The sequence below is a fragment of the Balearica regulorum genome, chromosome 2, assembly GCF_011004875.1.
Source record: "Balearica regulorum gibbericeps isolate bBalReg1 chromosome 2, bBalReg1.pri, whole genome shotgun sequence".
In the NCBI taxonomy this organism is placed as follows: Eukaryota; Metazoa; Chordata; class Aves; order Gruiformes; family Gruidae; genus Balearica; species Balearica regulorum.
This window is the reverse complement of record NC_046185.1, coordinates 2,261,030-2,283,044: the sequence shown is the minus strand read 5'-3', so window position 1 is coordinate 2,283,044 and position 22,015 is coordinate 2,261,030.

The following is a 22,015-nucleotide window of genomic DNA, read 5'->3' as shown; positions in this document are numbered from 1 at the left end:
TTGCCTTACCCACTGCCAGATTTTAAGAAAATGAGATATGTAAAATGATTGTTATTTGGAAACTTCACAATTTTGCTAGTTACCTCCAAAGGAGAATTTCAGGGTGATCTGAAGGCGGTTAACCCTGACTGCCAAAAATTCTAAGTACAGATACTAGGAAATGCTTACACCCTTGAAAGTGAGAGTAAGCAGGCAACAGAAATCCTGCTGATGGTGGATGAGCTAACCTAAAACATTGTATCTGCAACAAGCACCCACCATTTCTTAATGGAAAGGAGCCATTTTAATATTTTTCAGATATGTATTATTGTTTTCTTAGGCTGGGAGAGCTAAAAATATGCATTATTTTAGCTCTGTTATACCCCTGTGATTGGTCTGCTTTCACATGTACTACGCATGGTTACAGTGGCTTTGGGCTGGATTGGTCTGCATGAACAACAGCCTGAGGGGAAAATCCATAATCCAGAGCCTCTGGGTTAAAAAAAAAAAAAAAAAAACCAAAAAACAAACAAACAAAACAAAAAAATCACTAGTTTTGGTGAGGAAAATGGGCCTTGTTGAGTGTGTCAGTATGACCTTCTGCACCTTCACCTTCTTTGGGAAGGAGGGAATTAAATCTCTCAGTTTTCATAGGAACGCAGCATGGAAAAGTATTTTGGAAGACTGAGAGTAATTAAAGCCCCGGGGAAATCAAATAAAATTCACAGAGATGTAGAGGATCTCCTGAGGTCAGTTATTCCAGGCTTTGCCATGAGGCATGATCGGTTCCACTTAGGTCCACCCTGATCCTCTTGTGTAGGATGTGCTATTATTTTTCCCACACTAAGCAGTTCCCACCCTTTCCAACAATCAATTCCTCTGCTTCATTAGCCTTCATGATTTTGAGAATTTTCAAGCTTATCTCCTGGGCTTGAATGTAAATTTTCTCATTTCCTGGGCCGTCCCTTGAGGACCTGCACTCTGGACTGTTCCCTTTGTCCCAGCAAAAGGCTTTTACATACCTGAAAACTGTTTTATCAACTCCTTTTTTTATTAAGCCTCACCACCTTTACGTATTTATTGGCTAGGATTTTTGTGAGGTTTTGAGCTGCAAATGGTGGTGGGTGAACAAATTAGCACAGCCTGCAGAACACTTGTTACAGGCCCAGAAATTTGCTCTTGTGTCTCACTTCCATATAACTTTTTGATATCGTGGGCTGGACATTCAAAGGAATTCAGATTTTTTGGTAGCCTTTGGTGACATAAAATGAAAAGTCACCACATCTCTGGCAGACTCTTGCTAGACTCTTGGCAGTTGTCTCAGGAGCAGATAAAATAACTCTGGTCAAACTTGCAGGCATGGTCCAAAACACCGATTCTGATTAGCCCAGAGCATTTCAGAATGACGCCTCACCATTACAAACCCGCTAAACCTGATCTATACATCCTGCCTTAGACGCAACACCTTGAAGGAAGATCCTTGCAGACAGCAAAACTAAACTTTCAGGACACAAGAGAGGCAATTAAAGGGTCAAAGCCAACCACACTAGGGTCTAAGTTCAATCGGTTGATCCTTTTTCCACGTGAAAATAAAAGGGACAGAAGTTGTTGGAGAAAAAGCATTAGAGAAAAGGACGATGTTGCTAGTGAACCAGGTTCTCTGATGAACTCCTCATTCCCCAGTTTCAATGAGAGAATTTCTCTTCCAACGTGATTTTCAGACACTTCACATTAATATCCTATAATAATTCTCACCAGAAAGATAGTCTCTTAAATGACAATGTGCACAAGCAACATTTTGACATGACTGCTCTTCATTAACACAGAGATTTTTCAAATCATAATTGGGAGCCAGAAGAGGAATCCATTCTAGTCCTTGCAAGACCTCCATTTCCTCACAATTTCTGCTATAATTTTTAACTACCTTTCCCTCCGCCGTTTCATCCTACACAAGTACACCATGCCAGCTTTTCTGGATATCCTTTGCATTTTCAGAGCTTATGGGGCACGGAGGCATCTAAATCATCTTCCATATGATCAAGAAGTGAAAGGTGTTGACAGCAGATCAAGGAATTAGTGTGATGCTTGGGTGACAGTGATGCCCACAGCTGCACATTGGATCTCATTTTGAGATGCGTCATCACTTGCGCAGCCCCCGTGAGCTATTTTCCATAGTCTTGAAGCACTTTTCATCTTGGATATTTCTTCTTCTACAAGAAGGGGAAATTCCAGGAAACACAGGGTGGGAACTGGAATTGGGAAATCTGCCGTTTTCCTCAAGCTTAAACAGAAATATGTATTATATTGTGTATTGTATCTCACATTAATATGCCATGTCATATTGCACTGTAACAAACTGCATTGCATCCAGTTGTGTCGTGGTGTGCGGTATTGCAGCGTTGTGGACTGGACTGGAACGTAGCCCATTTTTGTATTTTGTATCATAGAGTACCCTCATTTCATCTTACATACCAGACTGCATTCTACCCTGACTGAACTGATTAACTAGACAGTCCTAATAACCCCGTGCTAGAAAGTGTTATTTATTTGCAAGCACAATCTGGACTCACTTGTCTCACCGCCAGGTTCAGGGAAGGGTGGGAAGACAAAACTTCGTGCCTTGACTTCTCTCTGTTGTTCAGGTGGGATCACAACCACAGTTGCTGTGACAGCTTCTGACAGGCTTCCAGGGGGGAGAGAAAGTCAGGAAGGATATTGCAACCATCTGGAAAATGTGTCTTTTCTGTGATGAAAAGACAAAAGGGGATAATGTCCATTTTTGGTGTTCCAGGCCAGCAAAACTGTGTAAACTCCACATTGGTCACGTTAGAAATCAGTTAGCTGCACCTGCTCCTAACTACATCTTCGGGTGGTACAAATAAACATCTTCAGGCAGTTCAGTCTGCTTTCTGCTCTGAGGAGAAGGTTGAGAACTGACTTGCTGGGTGCACGCAGAGTACGGTCTCTGGAGAGCAGGGTTTGAATAGCAAGTGGCTCTCTAATAACAAAGACGGTGCAATATCCATTAACTGGAGGTGGAAACCAGACATTATCAGGTCAGTGTCAAGCACATACTCTTGCACTCCCATCCTCTACAAGAAGGTAAACATGGAGGAAGTATGGAGACAAAGAAGATAAGGAGATGGGGACAACTCCCAGGAGGGAGAAAGTCTTTCCCCATTGCCAGGAGCAGAGTGAAGCTTCATGTCTGAAACCATAATACCTACGTTTAAAATCATGAGAGCAGCCTGTGTGCTCCATCAGGTTGGCATGATATGGCAGAGGGATAGCTGGCACATGCAGAAACTGGCCATTCCTGCTGCCTTCTCTCCTCCAGTGGGCAGTTGTATGGGGTGCATGGGGCTGCAGCAGGAGATGGGTCTCTGGACTACAGAGACATGGGAGGTCCAGGCACGGCTCCAGAGAAGCTGGTGAATGAGTCAGGGTGAGCTGTGTGAAAGTCAACAGATGAAGCAAAGCATAACTTCAGCCTAAGGAGTTAAATGGTTTCTCTGGGTGGTAGGTAGGTCAGTGAACCTCCAGTGGCTCAGGTAGGTCTTGTACTTGCAGCTCAAACCCAGTTTCAGACTGATCTCAGTATTTATACCGGAAAAAATGGCTTCTTTGGCTGGTTTTGAAGAAGTGATATTTCTATGAGAAATGTCTCCTTTCAGGGGATTTATCTTTTTTAACAAACAAAACAAACAGCCCTCCTTCCCCTTCACTCCAATCCCAAACCATCGCTTGACATTTTTCAGTCTTCTACCAAAGCCCTCACATTTTTACATTTCACTTGAAAAAGGTGCTGGTTCTGAAGAAACCCTGAAATGTTCTATGAGAGAAATAAAGAAATGCTGCAACTATTTTCCCTGCAGTCTTGCTTTTTCCTGTAGTCTCTGTTACAATAAAATATATGAGTTTTTTTCTTGGTGCTGGGTCTAGGGAATTTCAATGATGTGACCACCAGGACCCCAATTCCCCACTGTAGTTTGATAAACAGTTCTTTGTGTAGCAACATTGGCTGTTCCAGCATTGTTCCTCACTTGTTCCACTGAAGGAAGAGCCAGCCCTTGGGTTTGTACATCATGTTGGTGCTGGAGTGGGATGGAATGGAATCCATCTGTGGGGTCTGCACAGCCGTTAGCATGTGTGCACATGTGTGAATGCACGTACGTGTTCTCCTGCCTGTGATTTCATGTAAGCCTGTGGCCTTGTTTGTGCACATCAGTGATCATGGAGCTTTCATACAGCTCCAGGTATGCTTCTGTCTGTGTGTGGGGGTGAGTGAATCTGCGTGGATATGGGAATCTCCCCAAATGTAGTTTTGGAAGGTTAGAAATCGTGTGCTATGTGCATGTGCACTGTCCTGTGTGTCTGCATGTGTGCTTGTATGTGGCACGCTAGATATTTAACGCTTCCGTGTGATTTATACACTCCAACCTTGTCAGAGATGATAGACATCTTTTTAAAAATTGGTGGGACCTCTGAATTCAACTGTCATCCATAAATTATGTTGAATTAGCGATTGGTACACTGGAGAAACACAGCACAGGTCATGATTGTGCATGTCATTGCAGTGCTCGTGTCTTTACAGAAACATTATTCATTGCTACTGTGCTCGTTACAGAATTAATACATTAATCTGCTAAGAGAAGAGGATTTTGCAAAATCTGGTGCCATGGCAATTCAGTATGTCTCTGTACTTACGTTGCATTGTATTACAGAGCATTTTAACATATGTTAGGGTGTCATTACATTTATGGTGAGTTACAGTTAAGGCTGGTTTTGCTCAGCATGGATGGCTTACCAGGGAGACCTGTCATTGTGCATATGGTGGATTATATCTAAATCTTCCTTTATGTTCACTGCCCTGTATGTATATTTACAGAGAATGTTACCACAGATTTCCATTCCATATCTTAGGGATTTATTTATATAAAGATTGGAAAGAACATTGGGTTATTTTCTTTATTAATTTGTTGCTTTTAATGCTTGTCAGTTAGATTTTGGGTTTGCAAATACATGTAAGGAGGAATATGCAAATCCAGCTTATATTTCTGGAGGTTTCCCTGTATCAAAATGATTCAGAATTTAAAAAAAAGGAGAGAGAAGGAAAAAAAAAAAGAAAAGCTGAAAAATTTGATTTGGAAGGAACTCAATTATAATTCAGTGTTGCTTTATGTAGACTTCCTGGTTTTCCATGCAAAAAGCCCTCCTTCCATAACTCCTTACATGCTTCACCCATGTTTCAGGTGTTGGAAAAGCAAAGTAATTTTTTTATATAGCTTCCAAAAATAAAATCTGCTCACCTTTTAAACTCAAAAATTATCTCTTTCCAAATTTTTTTAAATCCAGTTCTCAGGCATTCCTGCTTTTGATTAAAACTAGAAGAGTTCTGACAGATATGAATCGTTTGCATGAAAAAAATTGATTTGCTGAAAAATGGTATTTTCCATCCCTCAATGTTTATTTTTTTCTTGCAGCAGTGCTTTGGAGTCATAGGTGGGGCAGGATCCCTCTTACTCAGTATTGTGCAAAAGCAAAGACATTTTCCAGAGAGTTTTGTCAAGTTGTTATTTCTTGTTTGCAAATAGGGAATGTATTATGACTTCCTGCAGCATGCATGATAGCAAAGGACCTCATTGCACCAGATATTTTATACCACACTGCAGGAGTTATTCATGCACACCCCCCAAGTCTGCACCTTCAACAGAAAGAAAAAACAGACAAAGCGGCTCTTTGCCTTTTTCCTTCCCATTTTTCATGATGATGAATGCAAAGCTTTGGGCAATGAAAGACTCTATCTATAACATTTTCTTTTCCCTCAGTAAACAGCAAGTAGGTTTAGGAATATAAATTTTCTTCCCTTCCCCACAAATGTATTTTTGAATAACAGTGGTGGATATAATCTTTGCACAGAAGACAATGACAACCAAATTACTCAGGTTTTTCACACTGTGAGTGACTCTCGCTCCTTCCACCCTCCCTTTTAACTGTTCAGGTTTTACTTTTTTTAGCTCTTGCAGAGGCTTAACCAACAAATCTGATGAATTGCAAAAGAATTCTTGTCCTTCTGTAAACACGATGACTGAAAAGCCAATTTACCTATGGAAACAGGCCAGTGTATTACCCATCTCCAACTTCCCCCGACTGGACTCTTGGTTTTTGGGGTGATGTAGGTCCAGTGTGCAGATGAGTTACCTTAAATGAGAGTCACTTTTACTGTTATCTGCCTTAGAGGAACTATAAAACTGTTCAGTTTGCAGAATTTGTTTAAGTTTGCTAGCTGGGTTAGAGATTGTGCTGAGGCTTATTTCAATACTCCCCAAAGAAACGTACCCGCTGTGCTTCTGAGCAGCAGGAAAATGTTTACCCAGGCCTTACACAAATAAGAGGGGTTTATTGTTGTCATTGCTAATAGCATTCTTAAAATATATAAATGGACTTTAGATTACTTTTTTTTTTAAAAGGTGAGAAAGCAACATTATAAAAATCCTAATAAGAAATGGTGAAAACACTGTTGCAGTATTTGTTTCCTGTAAACTCAAGCAAGCTTGTGAATGGGGAAACTGTGGACTACAAATGTTTATATATTGCAAAGAAACCCCTGTTTATATTTTCACATCTCAAGGAAATTTTGCAAAGGAAATTTTTAAGCATCACATATACGCACCCAGCACTGAACTGCAGCCAACTCTGGGGAAAGATTCCTGTCATTGTGAAATGGGACCCAGGAAAAAGACAAGAGAGAATTCCAAAATCCTTGAGGATTCCTCCCATGTATTTCCAGAGAGATTTGGCTTGGACGTCTTTCTCAGACAGGTGTATGACTAGACAGAGTCTTCTGCACCTTGAACTCCATGGCTTTTTCATAATCCTGCTTACAAGTGGATCACATACCACCCTAAACCTGCTGGGTGCTTTGGGAAGATGTTCCAAAACTTCCTTTGGCTTTGATGCTTAGAAATGTTTGCATTTCCAGCCAACATTCATTTGAGATGAGTTTTTAGCTCTTTGTCTTGGTGCCAGCTTTATCCTGCAGCTAAAATAATTCTTCCTCCTCCCTGCTGCTTGTCTAGAGGAAGAGTCTGTAGACCAGGCATACTCCTACTCAGCTTTCAGTTCAAGCCAGGCTCTTCTAGTCTTTTCTATTAAAAGAACCTCTTCATAACTCTGACAGTTTTTGCAGGCTTTTCCTGCATGCATTTCATGTTGCACTCATCTTGTCTGAGTCAAGGTGAATGGGCTGGTCTGTGACATTCCCAATAAGCTCTAAGCTTACACAAATACGAAAGCTTAGAATCACAGAATGGTTTGGTTGGAAGGGACCTCAAAGATCATCTAGTTCCAACCCCCCAGCCATGGGCAGGGACACCCTCCACTAGACCACGTTGCCCAAACCCCCATCCAACCTGGCCTTGAACACTTCCAGGGATGGGGCAGCCCAGCTTCTCTGGGCAACATTTTCCAGTGCCTCACCACCCTTACAGGGAAGAATTTCTTCCTTACATCTAACCTGAATCCACCCTCTTTCAGTTTAAAGCCATTCCCCCTCATCCTGTCTCTCCCTGCCCTTGTAAACAGTCCCTCTCCAAATTCCTTTTAGGCCCCTTCAGATAACAGAAGGTGCGCTAAGGTCTCCCTGGAGCCTTCTCTTCTCCAGGCTGAACAACCCCAACTCTCTCAGCCTGTCCTCACAGGAGAGCTGCTCCATCCCTCTGATCAGCTTCGTGGCCTCCTCTGGACTCACTCCAACAGCTCCATGTCCTTCTTGTCCTGAGGACCCCAGAGCTGGACGCAGTACTGCAGGGGGGTCTCACCAGAGCGGAGTAGAGGGGGACAATCCCCTCCCTTGACCTGCCGGTCACGCTTCTTTTGATGCAGCCCAGGACAGGGTTGGCTTTCTGGGCTGCAGGCACACATTGCTGGGTCATGTTGAGCTTTTCATCAATCAACACCCCCAAGTCCTTCTCCTCAGGGCTGTTCTCAATCCATTCTCTGCCCAGCCTGTATTTATGCTTGGGATTGCCCTGACCCACGTGCAGGACCTTGTTGATCTTCATGTGGTTCGCATGGGCCCACCTCTCCAGCCTGTCAAGGTCCCTCTGGATGGCATCCCTTCCCTCCAGCGTGTCGACCACACCACACAGCTTGGTGTCATTGGCAAACTTGCTGAGGGTGCACTGATCCCACTGTCCATGTCACCGACAAAGATGTTAAATAGTGCCGGTCCCAGTACCGACCCCTGAGGAACGCCACTTGTCACTAGTCTCCACTTAGGACATCGAGCCATTGGCCACTTTTCTCTCTATACAACAATTTTCTGTCCTGATACAATATTAGCATCACATTCACCTTTTTCATACCTTCCACACAGTTATGGTTCATAAGTGCCCTGTGATTAATTTGTAAATCCAGGTTATTTCTCTTCTCCTTGTTTTCAACTTGCAAGTCACAGAAATAAGGCCTGGAATAACCCAGAGGAGTGGCTTAACATACTGTTTCTTGAACAGATTCATGAGGTTTAGAAGGCAATCTGCAAAATGACTGCAGAAGAGAAACCCTCTGACTTCTTCCTCTTACCCTAGCACACACTTTCACACACATACACACACACACATTGCAGTCACAATAATAAGCAACTGCGTAGGTGGAGGGAAATAAGAACAATAAATGACCTCCATGCTTAAGCCTATTTGACTTGACAGCAAATTAATTCAGTGCCTTACCTGCCAGTTCTTGTTTTTACTGCAAAGCTTGTCTTTTGTTTTAAAACTAAATCAAAACTTGAAGTGTCATCCTTCCCACTCCAGCATGAGAACTTTTACCCCAACCTTTTCCTGAAATTCCCCACTCATGGAAGTTCAACTCCTTCCCCACCTTTTCCTTAAATTCTCCATTCATGGACTTTCATCTCCTTTCCCACCTATGCAGTGACTGACTGTTTTGCAGGGTGTTTCCCTCTCATGTCTACATCCCCCCTTGCTGCAGCTGTGGCTCATGACTTCTTCTCCTGTCCCCAGGGGACTTGCCCATTTAGGATATCACAGAGATGGTAGTTAGATGGCAGCCATGTTGATGACAATATAATTTACTAAGAGCTTTGTTATGTGAAGCCATCTCAAGACAATGGCAAAGTTATGGTCTGAAAATGGGTGGAGAAACAATAGGAAGGATTAATCCCTGTTACTTGCCCAAAGATGCTCCTTCCTGTAGCACTGTTTTGGGGCACTGTTTTTGTTTTGTTTCCCTTTGTGCTGTATCGTCCTCACCTTAACTCCTACCTATGCATTATAGAAATATTTCTTTTTGTGTTTGTACATGTGTATGCATGTACCTCCATGTTTTGGACTAACAAACTCTAACCCTTTGTTAAATCTATACTTAAGATGAAGAAACGCTGGTGGGAGTTGCAGAACATTTTCAAGATGGTGTTTGTTGATGCAACAAGTTTGTCAGATATTAGTGACTCCTTTCTCTTTTAACACATCTGCAACTAGCCAGCACACACTACTTCAGTTGAGAAGAGAGGATATCAGGGCATGGAGTCACAGGATCATCTCACCTGAGGTCCAAGGTCCCATGTTACCCACCTACACTAGATGTGTGAGCCAGCTCTCAAGTCCTCTTGCTTACAGCATAATAAAAACTAATTCTTGCAGTTAATAATCACCTATCTGCCACCTTCTTTTGCATGGAGGTCACTATGCAGTGACCACTGAAAATATGTGGGAAAAGGAGAAAAGGAAGAGTTGCCAACAGACTGATGTGTGTCAGACACTCCAACAGATCCCAGGGAAGCAAGGCAGAGACCTCTCCACAAGACATCTTGCTTGGCAGCAGGTCAGTGGGACTGTCTGTCCCCAAACAGATGAACCCATGACCGTAGCTCATTTGAAATCTCCCTTTTTAATTAGGCAAGCATTTTTGCAGAGCCGTTTTGGTTGCTTTCTATAAGGCTGAGTTAGGTTATGATTTATTAATGCCACGAGGAAAAAGAAGCCTTTCACTCAGAAGTGACATTTTCTTTTCATTTTGTCTTTTGCAACTAAGATAAATAAAACTAGCATTCCAATTTGAGAGTAAAGTTTGTTGGTTTGAACTCCACTCTTCTAGAAATGATCCTGGAAAAGATTTTTTTTTTTTCCACCAGACAGTTCAATTTCTGTGAAAACAAAGGTCTTTCTTGGGAAAAGAAAAAAGGAAAGTCATTTAATTTTTGTCTTTTATCAGCTGGTCACATGAGATAGGACTGTGCAGTCACTGCTGTTCCTCAGTGCCATCCCTCAGAAGGCTCAAATGCCTCATGAAACTCAGACTTATTGGTACTATAAGACCATTTCATCTGGGTCCTATCTAATATGGTCAGTACTTTCAGTTCTCATTAGTTTAGGATTAGGTGACTAATGAACTGTAGACACCAGAACCTAAGTACCAAGTCAAGCAAGCCTTTTTTTCAAAAAGATTCTTGAATATAGATGTCTAAATTCTGCTTACTTGGCTCTTTAGACAGGTATCTTTTATTTTTTGTCTTGTTCTTTAACTAATCAGTGCCTCAGTTTCCTCTCAAGTTAAATAAGGATAAATAAGGTCATCTCTTCAGAGGAGGAGGGAGGGAAAATGATATTTTGATCTTCCCAAAATGCTCTGAGGTCCACAGAGATGAAAATTCTCATTTTATCCATTCTCCAAGAGTTTTCATGATCAAGAAAGCTTTTCCCAAGCTCAAGTCTTTGTTTTATGAGTTTCTTCAGCCACAGAGAATAAACGTCCTGCTGCCAAGCACGGTCTAGAGACTCAAATCCTCCATCAGGGTAAAGATGTAGACTTGAACCAGGAAAGAAAAGTAAGTCTGGACATCAGTGCTGAGCTGAAACTCAATAGTTTCATACGCTTTCCAGGAAAAGCTGAGGGCAAAACATACAGCTCATACCTGCTTTGTATTAGTGCCATCATGGGGAGCAGAGAAAGTTCAAGTGCAACCCCAAGCAAAGGAAGGAGGAGCTGGGAAGGCAAAAGAAGATGCAGTGAGGGCAGACCTAGGGTGGGAAAAGACACAACCTGACTCAGCCCTCCAAGGCATCCATTGTTGCCAGTTGCATATCTTCCTGCCAGTAAGAAAGAAGCATTGCCAGTTCATAAATAAAACTGTGATGGGGAAAATCTTACCTCTTCCCAGCTCCCATTCAACCCCATTGAAAAGGTGTGAGAAATGCCCAGGGCTTTGTAATGAAGGGGAGAAGTGAGATCTGATTGCTTTTCCCAGCGGGGACAGACCTGAGATGGGTCTAAATTTGCATTTAGAAATACTGTTTTGACAGCAATGTTTTCTACTCGGTGCCGAGAGACCCCTCTGGGCTTGGATTGTTTTTCAGGGGAAAAAAGCCAATAGCAGCTATTTCATAACCAGAAAGGAGAGGTGCTCTGAGGGTGTGTTGTATAGACTGCACCCTCAGCAAATTTGGCAACGACACCAAGCTGTGTGGTGTGGTCAACACACTGGAGGGAAGGGATGCCATCCAGAGGGACCCTGACAGGCAGGAGAGGTGGGCCTGTACGAAACGCGTGAAGTTCAACACAGCCAAGTGCAAGGTCCTGCACGTGGGTTGGTGCAATCCCAAGCACGACTATAGGCTGGGCGAGGAATGGATTGAGAGCAGCCCCGAGGAGGACTTGGGGGTGTTGGTTGATGAAAAGCTCAACATGAGCCAGCAGTGTGCGCTTGCAGCCCAGAAAGCCAACCGTGTCCTGGGCTGCATCAAAAGAATCATGACCAGCAGGTCGAGGGAGGGGATTGTCCCCCTCTGCTCTGGTGAGACCCCACCTGCAGTGCTGCGTCCAGCTCTGGGGTCCCCAGCACAGGAGACACATGGAGCTGTTGGAGCGAGTCCAGAGGAGGCCACGAAGCTGATCAGAGGGCTGGAGCACCTCTGCTATGGAGACAGGCTGAGAGAGTTGGGCTTGTTCAGCCTGGAGAAAAGGCAGCTCCGGGGAGATCTAATTGCTGCTTACCAGTTTCTGAAGGGGCCTACAGGAAAGCTGGTGAGGGACTGTTTATCAGGGAGTGTAGTGACAGGACAAGGGGTAATGGGTTTAAGCTGAAGGAGGGTCGATTTAGATTAGAAGTTAGAAAGAAATTCTTTACTGTTAGGGTGGTGAGGTACTGGAACAGGTTGCCCAGAGATGCTGTGGATGCCCCCTCCCTGGAAGTGTTTAAGACCAGGCTGGATGGGGCTTTGGGCAATGTGGTCTAGTGGAGGGTGTCCCTGCCCATGGCAGGGGGGTTGGAACTAGATGATCTTTGAGGTCCCTTCCAACCCAAACCATTCTATAACTCTATGATTCTATGACTGGAAGAGGCTGTAAATACTGGGGGAAACAAGCCAGGGCTGGGAGATGCTTCACAAGCTGCATTCTTTACTGGTGCAGGAGGAGGAGGAGAGTGTTTGCAGGGGTCTAAGGCAAGAAGAGACTGTGGTCTTGTGCTGTGGGAGATGGTGCACACCCTCAGCACTTAGTAAATATGACAGCAATGGGACGTGACCAAGGACTCATGTTATTGCTCCATGGTAAGTCAGAAATGTAGGACCAAAAGAGCTGCCATGACAGGCTGGAGCTGTGATCTGCCTTCTTCAGAGGCTGAAACAGGTACACTGGAAGCTGAAATGCAGTCCTGAGCCATCAAGGGTAGCATCCTGCTGGAGGAAGTTTTCTTAGGTGCTACAGATTAGTCTAGAGTGTGAAAGCTTAGAAAATATACTTGTTGTGTGTGATGGTATTGCCTACTTATAAATGCAGTGTAACCAACAGGAATATCTATGCTGTCTCATTAGTTTTTATATTAAGGATAGCCCGTGACTAGGCATCCATATTTGTGGATGTGTCTATTAGTTAATTTAATTTCCTATTAGCTACCATAAGTTATTTCCTTAACCTACAAATTCAGTGTCTGATCTGAAGAAATCATCCATGGTCTTTCCATCATCTTTGGTGAGAGGGATGTACTGTGAGAGAGCAGTTCAACCCACTCTCATGGGGACCCAGGTTAGGACAAGACAGCTGCTGGTCTCTCTGCATGGATGGCAGAGAGTGTCTATAGTATTTATTCTGATATTAACTCTCCTCAGACTAAAGGCACTGCACACAACTGCCCTTTCCCACTGTATTTCATATACATATTGTTGCATTTATATTCAAAAAAAAAAAAAAGAAGAAGAAAATGAAAAAATCCATCTATCCCCGCTCTCTCTGATTCAAGTATGGTGGCCCCAGAAAGAGCAGGAAGGCTTCCACTGCCCTGATGGTGTTTCCTCATGTCTGTGAGTGCCATGTAAATCTTTTAAAGCTGGTGTAAGCTCAGTGTGGGGGAGCTGACAAAATTGTCCATGCTACCCTGTTCGACTTGTTCTGGGAAAGACATCCCTCAGGACCAGAGGTCCAGATCTCCATATAGCCTCACCAAATACCTCCAGTGGGTGACTGAGGTGGGAAGGTATGATGATAAACCTGTTTTCTACCTGTATTCCTCCAGCCTTGACACAAAGCAAAGATTAGCAGATGGGATAGCATCTGGGATGACTGGATGTACTAACACTGATGGTACCTTGAGGAGCACATTCACCCTGCAAACCTCGTGATCAGGTTTGTTTTGGCCCCATGCATTGGATTCTTGTGTCAGCAACAGTCATCTTCCCTGTGGAGGTGAATGTTATGAGCTGAGGAGCATGTTTCTTCAAGAGATGCTCTTCAGTATGTAAGAACAGGCAGAACAAACACTCTTCATTAGCAGCATTCCAGCAAGGGCTCTCTCTGGCTCTGTGATGATTCTTCATGGACCAAGGACAGACCTTTACACAGTGAGTGATGCATCATTACCCATATGTGAACTGTCAGTGCAATCTGCTGATGACCACCACGACTCCTACCTGGGAGGTACAAGGCTCTAAGAATTCGATGACAATGGGTTTTTGTAGCTCAGGATAGCAAGAAGATGTGTTTTGAGCTTTGGAAGTACTTTCATTGTTCTGGTTCAGTATCATACAGACTTATAAGTCCTCAGAATCAGTCCTGTTGCAGTCTGTGTATAATAGCAAAATGGTGTTAAATTGTATATTGAACTCTAACTTCCTCCTAGCAAAGGACAGAGGGAAATTTGTTCAAATTCTCCTGCACCTCTGCTCCCATCCACGAAGTGAAATACCACTGTGCATAGGGCAACAGTGCACTTTGATCAGAAACTAGATGAAGATCTGGCTAGCCAAACTCAGCTGCTAATGTGTGAGTAAGATAAAATGAACAGTAAGCAACCTGAAATCTCTAGGATATTGAAAAGGACAATGGATCAGCCAGACAGGCTCTAAGGCGAAGGGATGAAATATTCACTGACCTCAGACATGGCACTGTGGCACTGAGTGTAAAGCAAGCTGTCAAGGCAGTCAGGGGTAGATGAAACAACAAAGCACAGTGATGCAAAGCTGGAATGCTTGGTGGAACGAAGCAGACTTTCATCTGACAAAGGGCAGCATAGGGCTGGGCGAATCTTATTATTAAATGAAACATAGATCAGATCTTTAGGAGCAAAAGACAAGAAGATGAAGGGTGGTTCTGAAACACTGAAATGATGGCAGACAGCATTGTCTGAAATTCTTGTCTCTACTTGTTTACTAGCAAATGCAAAATTAAATAACTCTGGACCAGACCGATGTGATGATATCAGAAATGCATCCTTGAAGGTTAATTTCAGTGAAAAAGGATCCATAAAAGAACAGGACATCAAGAGAAGTGCCTTGGAATAACACATAGCACCCTTTGCTTCTCGGTCATTAAAATCAATAGTAGGGGCGTGTCATGCAATGCATTGCTGAGTTGCCATCTGTCAGATGGGCTGGCATGGATAGTTTTGTGAGGTTCACCTCAACTGAAACACCTTGAAGATGGTTTAAGCTATTATATTTTACTCCATACTTGGGTCTGACTCAGAACGCAAATAGAGTTGGGTACCTGGGCTCAGTTGAATTTAGGCTGTTAGACTATGGTGAAGTAATGATCACCATGGAGCACCTGATGACCCGCTGTCAAACTAGGCATGAAATTACCTCAGTCATTTCACTCATTACTGTGAGTCATTTCCAGCTCTTATCTATTGCTAAAGGTTTTGGCTCAGTCATTTGTAAAGGGGTGTAAATCACTCATAGATGAACGGTATCATACCATGGTCCATAGCCGGAACTGAAATGGACACTGAGTCCAACCAGAATAGGTCTGAACATGGCTCTTCTATCATGTTGTGAATTCTGCTTCTAGATACACAGCTTTACTATCCATATACGCTGATCTCATGTTCCCTGCCAGAATTTAATGCTCTTTGTATTTAAGACCATACTCAGACCACTCACTGCAAATGGCTAATAGATGTCAAGAGCCTACTACTGTGTGTAAAGTTTGAGACTGATGAATGAGTCTGATAAAGACAGAGGCCAGACCTTGAATCCCTACTCAGTCAGTACAATCAGACACCCCATGGTAAACAATTTCAGTTCAGTCCTTACTGTTCCCCATGGTTGTCTAGTGCAGAGAAGAGGATTCAAGTTTGCCAGTGCTCTCTTGATCAGCTTTTGCAGCTGATAAAACTGTGTTTCACTGAAAGACATTGGTTTGCTGAAGCAAAAAAATGCTTCTCATACATCCTTTTTGATAGGAAGGTGTTTAAGTAAATTGTCTGATTAAGTTGACAGAGAAACACCTGAATCAAAAGTCAGCTGTTCATCACTCCAGTTTCTGAAAATAGAGGAGGTTTCTGAAAGTCCAAAATTCTCCTGATTGTGATTCCAGAGGTAATAAACAATCATCTGTGCAGGAGAGCAGGGGAAAACTGGCAGGACAGAGGGGTATCATATGCCAAAGATAGCTACAACTTTGTTCTTGCGGACTTTGATATTTAATCTTAAGTCTTGTAAATTTTTCATTTCTTTTAAAGCCTGACTTATAGCTTGGGAATTCAGGGGGGAAAAAAAAAAAAAGAAAAAAAGAACACAAAAAAGGAAGAAGCTTCTGCTTTTTTTCTCACAGAAAGCAAATAAACAAAACAACCTGGAATACAAGCAAATGATTTTGTTGAGGAAATGACAGAGCAGAGGCGAAGCTCTTCAGGTCTCAGTACAGAAATGCAAGGTCTACCATCCTGCCCTTGGACCCAAAATTAATTCGCAGTCAGATAAGTGCTCAGATAGCTGATCTTTACGCTGTGACATCCAAGGCAGCAGATGCAGCACTATCTGTGTCCTTTCCTAGCACATTATTGCCCATAGTCAGTGACTGATACCATTTCGAGAAGGGTCTCTATGCTTGGGCTATAGGCCTTGTTTTGAATCCTCCAGGCTTAACAAATGAAAGGTAGAGTCAATATTTCTTTTATTTGTTTCCAAGTCTTACCACTTGTGGGTGTAGGGGCATAGCAAACTTATTGATGACTGATTGAGCCCAGCAGTACTGCAGCCCAACGCTTGTCACTTTGTTTCATTGCAGACTGCTGCCATGCCCCTTGCTGCATGGTTTATATTTTGATGTATTACTGCTGTGATGCACAGGATGCAACAGGCACCTTGTTATTCACCGCTTTTGAAAGGGGAGTAATGCTAAGCCTGAAATACCACTGCTGGCAATGATAAGTGAAATCCCTCTTTACGACTGAAAAATCAGAAACGTCCTAATTTGTGAGTGAGGGTTGTTCTGACACAACCTGTCTCTGGGTGTAATTATAGAAGGCGGCTGGAATCTGGCTCGGCAGCAGCTGCTGACTGGCACTGTAGTCTTGCTTTATAGATCGCGAGCAGTCGCTGAGCATATGCATATTCATATGTTATAAGAGGTTCAGAGAGATTCATTCAATAAAGCCCAGACCACACATCCACCAGCCCAAGCGCGTGGGTCTGATCTCGAGTGAAAGAACCACAATGGGGGAGTAGAGGGAGAGCTAAAGTGAGATAGCTTGGCACAGAGACCAATGGAGTAAAAGAAAGGTTTACTCCATGCCACGAAGCAAATCCCGGAGCACAGCGGAGAGGTAATGGCAGTGCTGCAGTTAAACAGCACAGTTGCTTGTAAATAAACAGTAGCTCGAGGAGGAATTTCAAAGGCAGAAGCAAGCAAAAGCGAAGGGGTTTGGCTCTGTTCATGGAGCAAGCTCACGTGGGAAGGAAGGAGCTGATACAAACTCGCAACATCTATGTCTTCTCCCATGGAAGAGTAGCTGTGATCACACAGTGGTAGTGGTAATACCTGTTGGTGGTACAGCCCAGGCACAAGTGCTTGCTCAAGGCTGCTCTTTAAACTGATGTCCTGCAGATGGGACTCTACAGACAGATGCACCCCACCAAGTCAATGCAAAGACTTAGGGCAGAACCATCAAGAACTTTTTTAATCATTCAAAATCAAGGCGAAAAGAGTCACCCACTTCTAACCAGCTTGGCTCCTTGGCAACGGTGAGTAGTAAATCCTATTTGTTATCCGTGGATAAGATCCTTGTCTCCAGAATGTTCTCTCTGCTGGTGTCTGCTATGAACACAAATCTTTGAGAGAGTGTGTGGTCGTGCCCACCTTCTCCGGAGAAGTCCTGCAAAGCCCTAATGAACTCATTCAATGCAAGCTTGAAACCGTGCCCGTATTTTGTGTACAGTTTGTGTTGCACGTTCTCCCAGGCTTTCCGTGAAGGCTGCTTCGGTGGTGAACAAGGGGAATGCAAACAGGAGCAGACACAGCATTGAGATACCAGTTTGCCACACAGGGCAGCCAAACACACAGCTTGCACCCAGCAGCAGCTTCTCTTTATTATTATAAATATTACAGTAGCATTTAGCTCTGACTGGGGCCCTGTTGTGCTGGGCTCTGCGTGCACATGTAATGAGGCAGTTTAGGAGAGATTCATCAGACAAATGGAGCCATCTGTGACAGTCACCCTGAACTCCCTTTGCAATCAACAGGCACTTCCGGAGGGTAATTCCTCTCGTCCTAAAGTAGCCAGCTAAAAAGTGAGAGATGAATGATGTTTTAAAAAGCCTGGGTTTCTCCCTCTATTCAGGGGGCTAGCTAAGCAGTAGAGGTCTACAATGCATTTCTTTACAGGCATTAGATCTGAATCACATATTTGTCTCCTTTCACAGGTGCTGAACTTGGGTAAAACAGCATTTCGTATAGGCCACACAGTGAGTAAGTGGCAGATGACTGTTTTGCTGCTTATTCCCAAGGTGTTAAACTCATCCAAGATTGTCTTTCTTCCTCCCTCAAACATGAAAAAAAAGGATGCCCTGTTCCTCTGGGGTAAGCATTTGACACAGACCCACAAGGAGATCTTGGCTTTGTCCACACTTGGAGACAGCAGGGAGAAATGGTCGTTTCCTAGAGTCCATCTCTCTGTGTTAGCACTAAAAAATGCAAAACAGTGCAAGTGTGGGTCTTTCTGCACCCTCAGGTATCTAAAAATCTGCAAGATTCTGACTTGCTGGTGGGTCAACAATGCAGTTAGGTGTTGTTCTGAAAGGAGATGGTGTATTGGAACTCAGGAATTTAGGCATAGTGCCCTTGAAGGCAAAGACAGAGAAACAGCTCTGAGCATTGGCTTTCCAATGGGCAAATCGGAAATAACAAACAGGCACGCGACTTGGGCAGGATGGCTGGGAGAGGGGATTGCAAAATTCCTGCTGGAGCTTTGAGCAAGAGCTTGGTGTGGGCAGTAAGTACTGCTAACACCTGGACAATCCCCTTGCCTTGCTGGTAGGGGTTGAGGCTCTCTTTTATTGCATTCAAGTGACACATTTTAATGAGAAGTAGGTATGTTAATTGCTTGGGATGTTCCTTCCTGATAAGTCCCTTTCAGAGCTGCCTGGTAAATGGGTCCCTTTTCAGGCCACACAGACACTTTAAACTATCCCCAGACACTCACTTGCTGCCTAAGAAGAAGTCCACTACCCCAGCTGCATGCTAAAGAAAGGCTACACACTCTCTACGTCCAACATCATTGCAACCCAGAGCTCAATTGCACAGCAAAACAATCACAAAAGTATCTACAGTAATGCAAGGGAATCTCACCTGGGGATAAGTCTTTGTCCAAGGACCCTGTGATATGATGTGACCCTACTGAAGTAAAGAGGAAGAACTTTAAAATTTTGCATTTCTTTATTTATTGGGTTGACCTGATTAGCCTGGATAATTTTGGATCATTGCTTCTCCAGAGCAGGAGAGATTTTCTTGAAAATCCCCAATATGTAAGTTTAAAGAATACAGAATTATCCGCAGGACCTCTTAGATTATACATATATATAATTTTCTTTTCCCTTATCACTTCTTAGTAGCATCACAGGCAATTTGCACTCAGGCTTGGCTATAAGTGGAAAGAGAATTACCTCCTCCACAAGCAGCTATGGCTCACTGTCTCTTCCTCCCTTTTAAAAAATACACTTTCAGTCTAGAAAGTCCAGAGGAATATCGAAGCGTGGTGACACCTCAGCTGCCGAGCTCTGCCTCTTTGCAAACCTGCGACTGAGTTACAATTTGCTTTCATCTTCATTTCAGAGCCTATGGAAGGTGCTGTGCTGTGCTTGGAGCTTGGGACTTACTGTACCAAGGGGAAAAAAAGAAAAATCACATCAAAGCTGTCATTCCCTTTGGCAAGCAATTGTATTATAGATGCATGAGGTGTACTCTAAAGTCTCTCCCCATTTGCTTCTGTATCTTCCTCCTTCTGTGGATTTCTCCAGCGCTCATTCATAATGAATTCTGCTGTTTCATGGAAATGACCCATGTTGGGCTGCACCAGGATGGCGGTGTCCATTTGGATTACCTTTGGGAAGGTGCTAATGAGAGGTGGCAGGGCTATTACGGAGGCGAGCAGCTCTGGGGAAGAGCTACGTTTCAGCTGAACACACCTGGGATGCCCAGAGCTGACAGTGATCACATAATGCAATTAAAAAGCAAAGTTCAGGAAGTGTCAAGCCGTGCGGCGCTTGGTCTGTGAAGCATTCAGGAGAGCCTCCTTCACATCCCATTTATTGTGGGAGCGATACAGCTCGGCAGTGACATCCCTTTTTACTCATCTGCATTCCCCCATTAGAAACAGGATGCACCAACTGAAGGCCACTCCAACCAACTCCTGCTAAGTACTTTCAACGAGATTTAAATCCTATACGTAACCAGTAGGTTTTCCCAGTAACTTTTCACTCTAACTTGTCTTAAGAGGTGTTGGGGACATGGGTTAATGGGCCACAATTTAATGCTAAACTGGACTTAAGACAGACAGGTCCCATGAGGAACAGAGGGAGCTAGCACAGCAGTGGGGTGTGGGATCTTTCATTTATCACGTAAAGTTGGATCCAAATCCGGGGCCTGGAAGCATAGATACAAGCAGACTAATAATATGGTACAAGCATAGGTTATTAGGATAAATAACCATGGGAAGAGAATATCTTTTCTATCAGCTAGGTCTTTCTGAAAAGGCTGGGAGTATTTCAAAAGATAATTATTACAGAAGCACTCTCTGTTGGGTAGATATAGGAATTGCTGGGAGAATTTAATAACCTGTATCATGAAGTAGGTCAGGCCAAGATTTGCAAAAGTTACGAGAGACTGTAATGAAGTCAGCAAGTCTTTTCTGGCTTTGCACTTTGCTGGACAAAACCAGTTCAGATACGAAGCCCATGACCTGTAATGGTCTTTTGAATGAACTACTTCAAAATGACCTCTGCTAGTGCAGATGAGTCAAATCCACCTCTTTGTTCACAAAATGAAATTCAAATCCACCTTTTTTTTTGTTTTTCTTGTGGTTTTTGTTGTTGTTGTAATGTTACACCAACACCCTGATTCAGCTCTACAGAGAATGAATTTACTTTTGTTGAATTTTACAGTGAGCTTTGGCTGTATATTTTCATAAATGTTCTGTTACAGTCAGTGGAGGACAAACAGTTCATTCAGTTGTCAAATACCATTTAAAATACCAAGGATATTGTGTTGTCCTGCATTTAGCAGTCAAGAAGGTTATGGGTGGCAACTGAATTGACTCCCAAGAGTCAGCACAGAATATTTTTTGCAAGGAAAGCCATGAATCAGTGACTCTTCTGTGTAACTGCCAGCTGAGCTCACATTCATTACTCCATTTGGAGTAAAAAATATTATGTGAAGAGCTAGTGACAATGACATACCATCACCTAATGTAAAATTAACTCTAGTTTTATAGCGGACTTTCTAGAAAGCTCACTAGTTAAAGTAGGCATAAGATGATGCAGTTTTACATAGCAGAGAAAAACAATCAAACAAATTTTTAGGGAGGAAAATCTAAAGTTCAGATTGGAAATAGTGTGTACATTGTTTTATTATTTTTTTTTTCTTCTGAGATCTGACAAATTTAAGAAGGCTGCAACAATAATAATTTGTTTTACCAACTTTCCTTCTACCAAACAGTCCTTATCTCTCTGTACGCATAAGATGCCAGCTGGAAGTGTGTGTTGGGTACTGACATACAAATTATTAGCACAACATGTATTTTTCTTTTCTCGAGAATGTCTATATCCAGCCTGGAACAGAGTGTACTATTCCTGTTCGTATTTATCTCATTAGTGCACCTACATGTTGACTATGCTTCCTCCTCAAGGAAACCATGAAGTGGAGAATTCTAAGGCCAGATTCTCAATACAAACCTTACCCTTAAGCACTCTTTCCTACAATTCAGCAAACTGAAAACAATTTTGTAAGTTTGAATATCAATTGTCTTCAAAACATTTTGATTAACTGTTAAGTGCCTTTTCACTGTGCACTGTGAATGACTCTCTTGAAAGGACCTGAAAGAGCATACACATACAATATTGTGGAAAACTCAGAAAACAACTCAGAAAACAACAGCAACTAGACTCAATTTTGGTTTAGGACTCAGCCAGAAAAGAATATTCTGGCTAACAGATGAGTTTGCACCTCCTGGCCACTGCTCCATTTCAGTTTCCATGTCCTTCCTTTTTCCCACCCATTTGCCTTTTGCAAAACAGGGTCCCTTTGA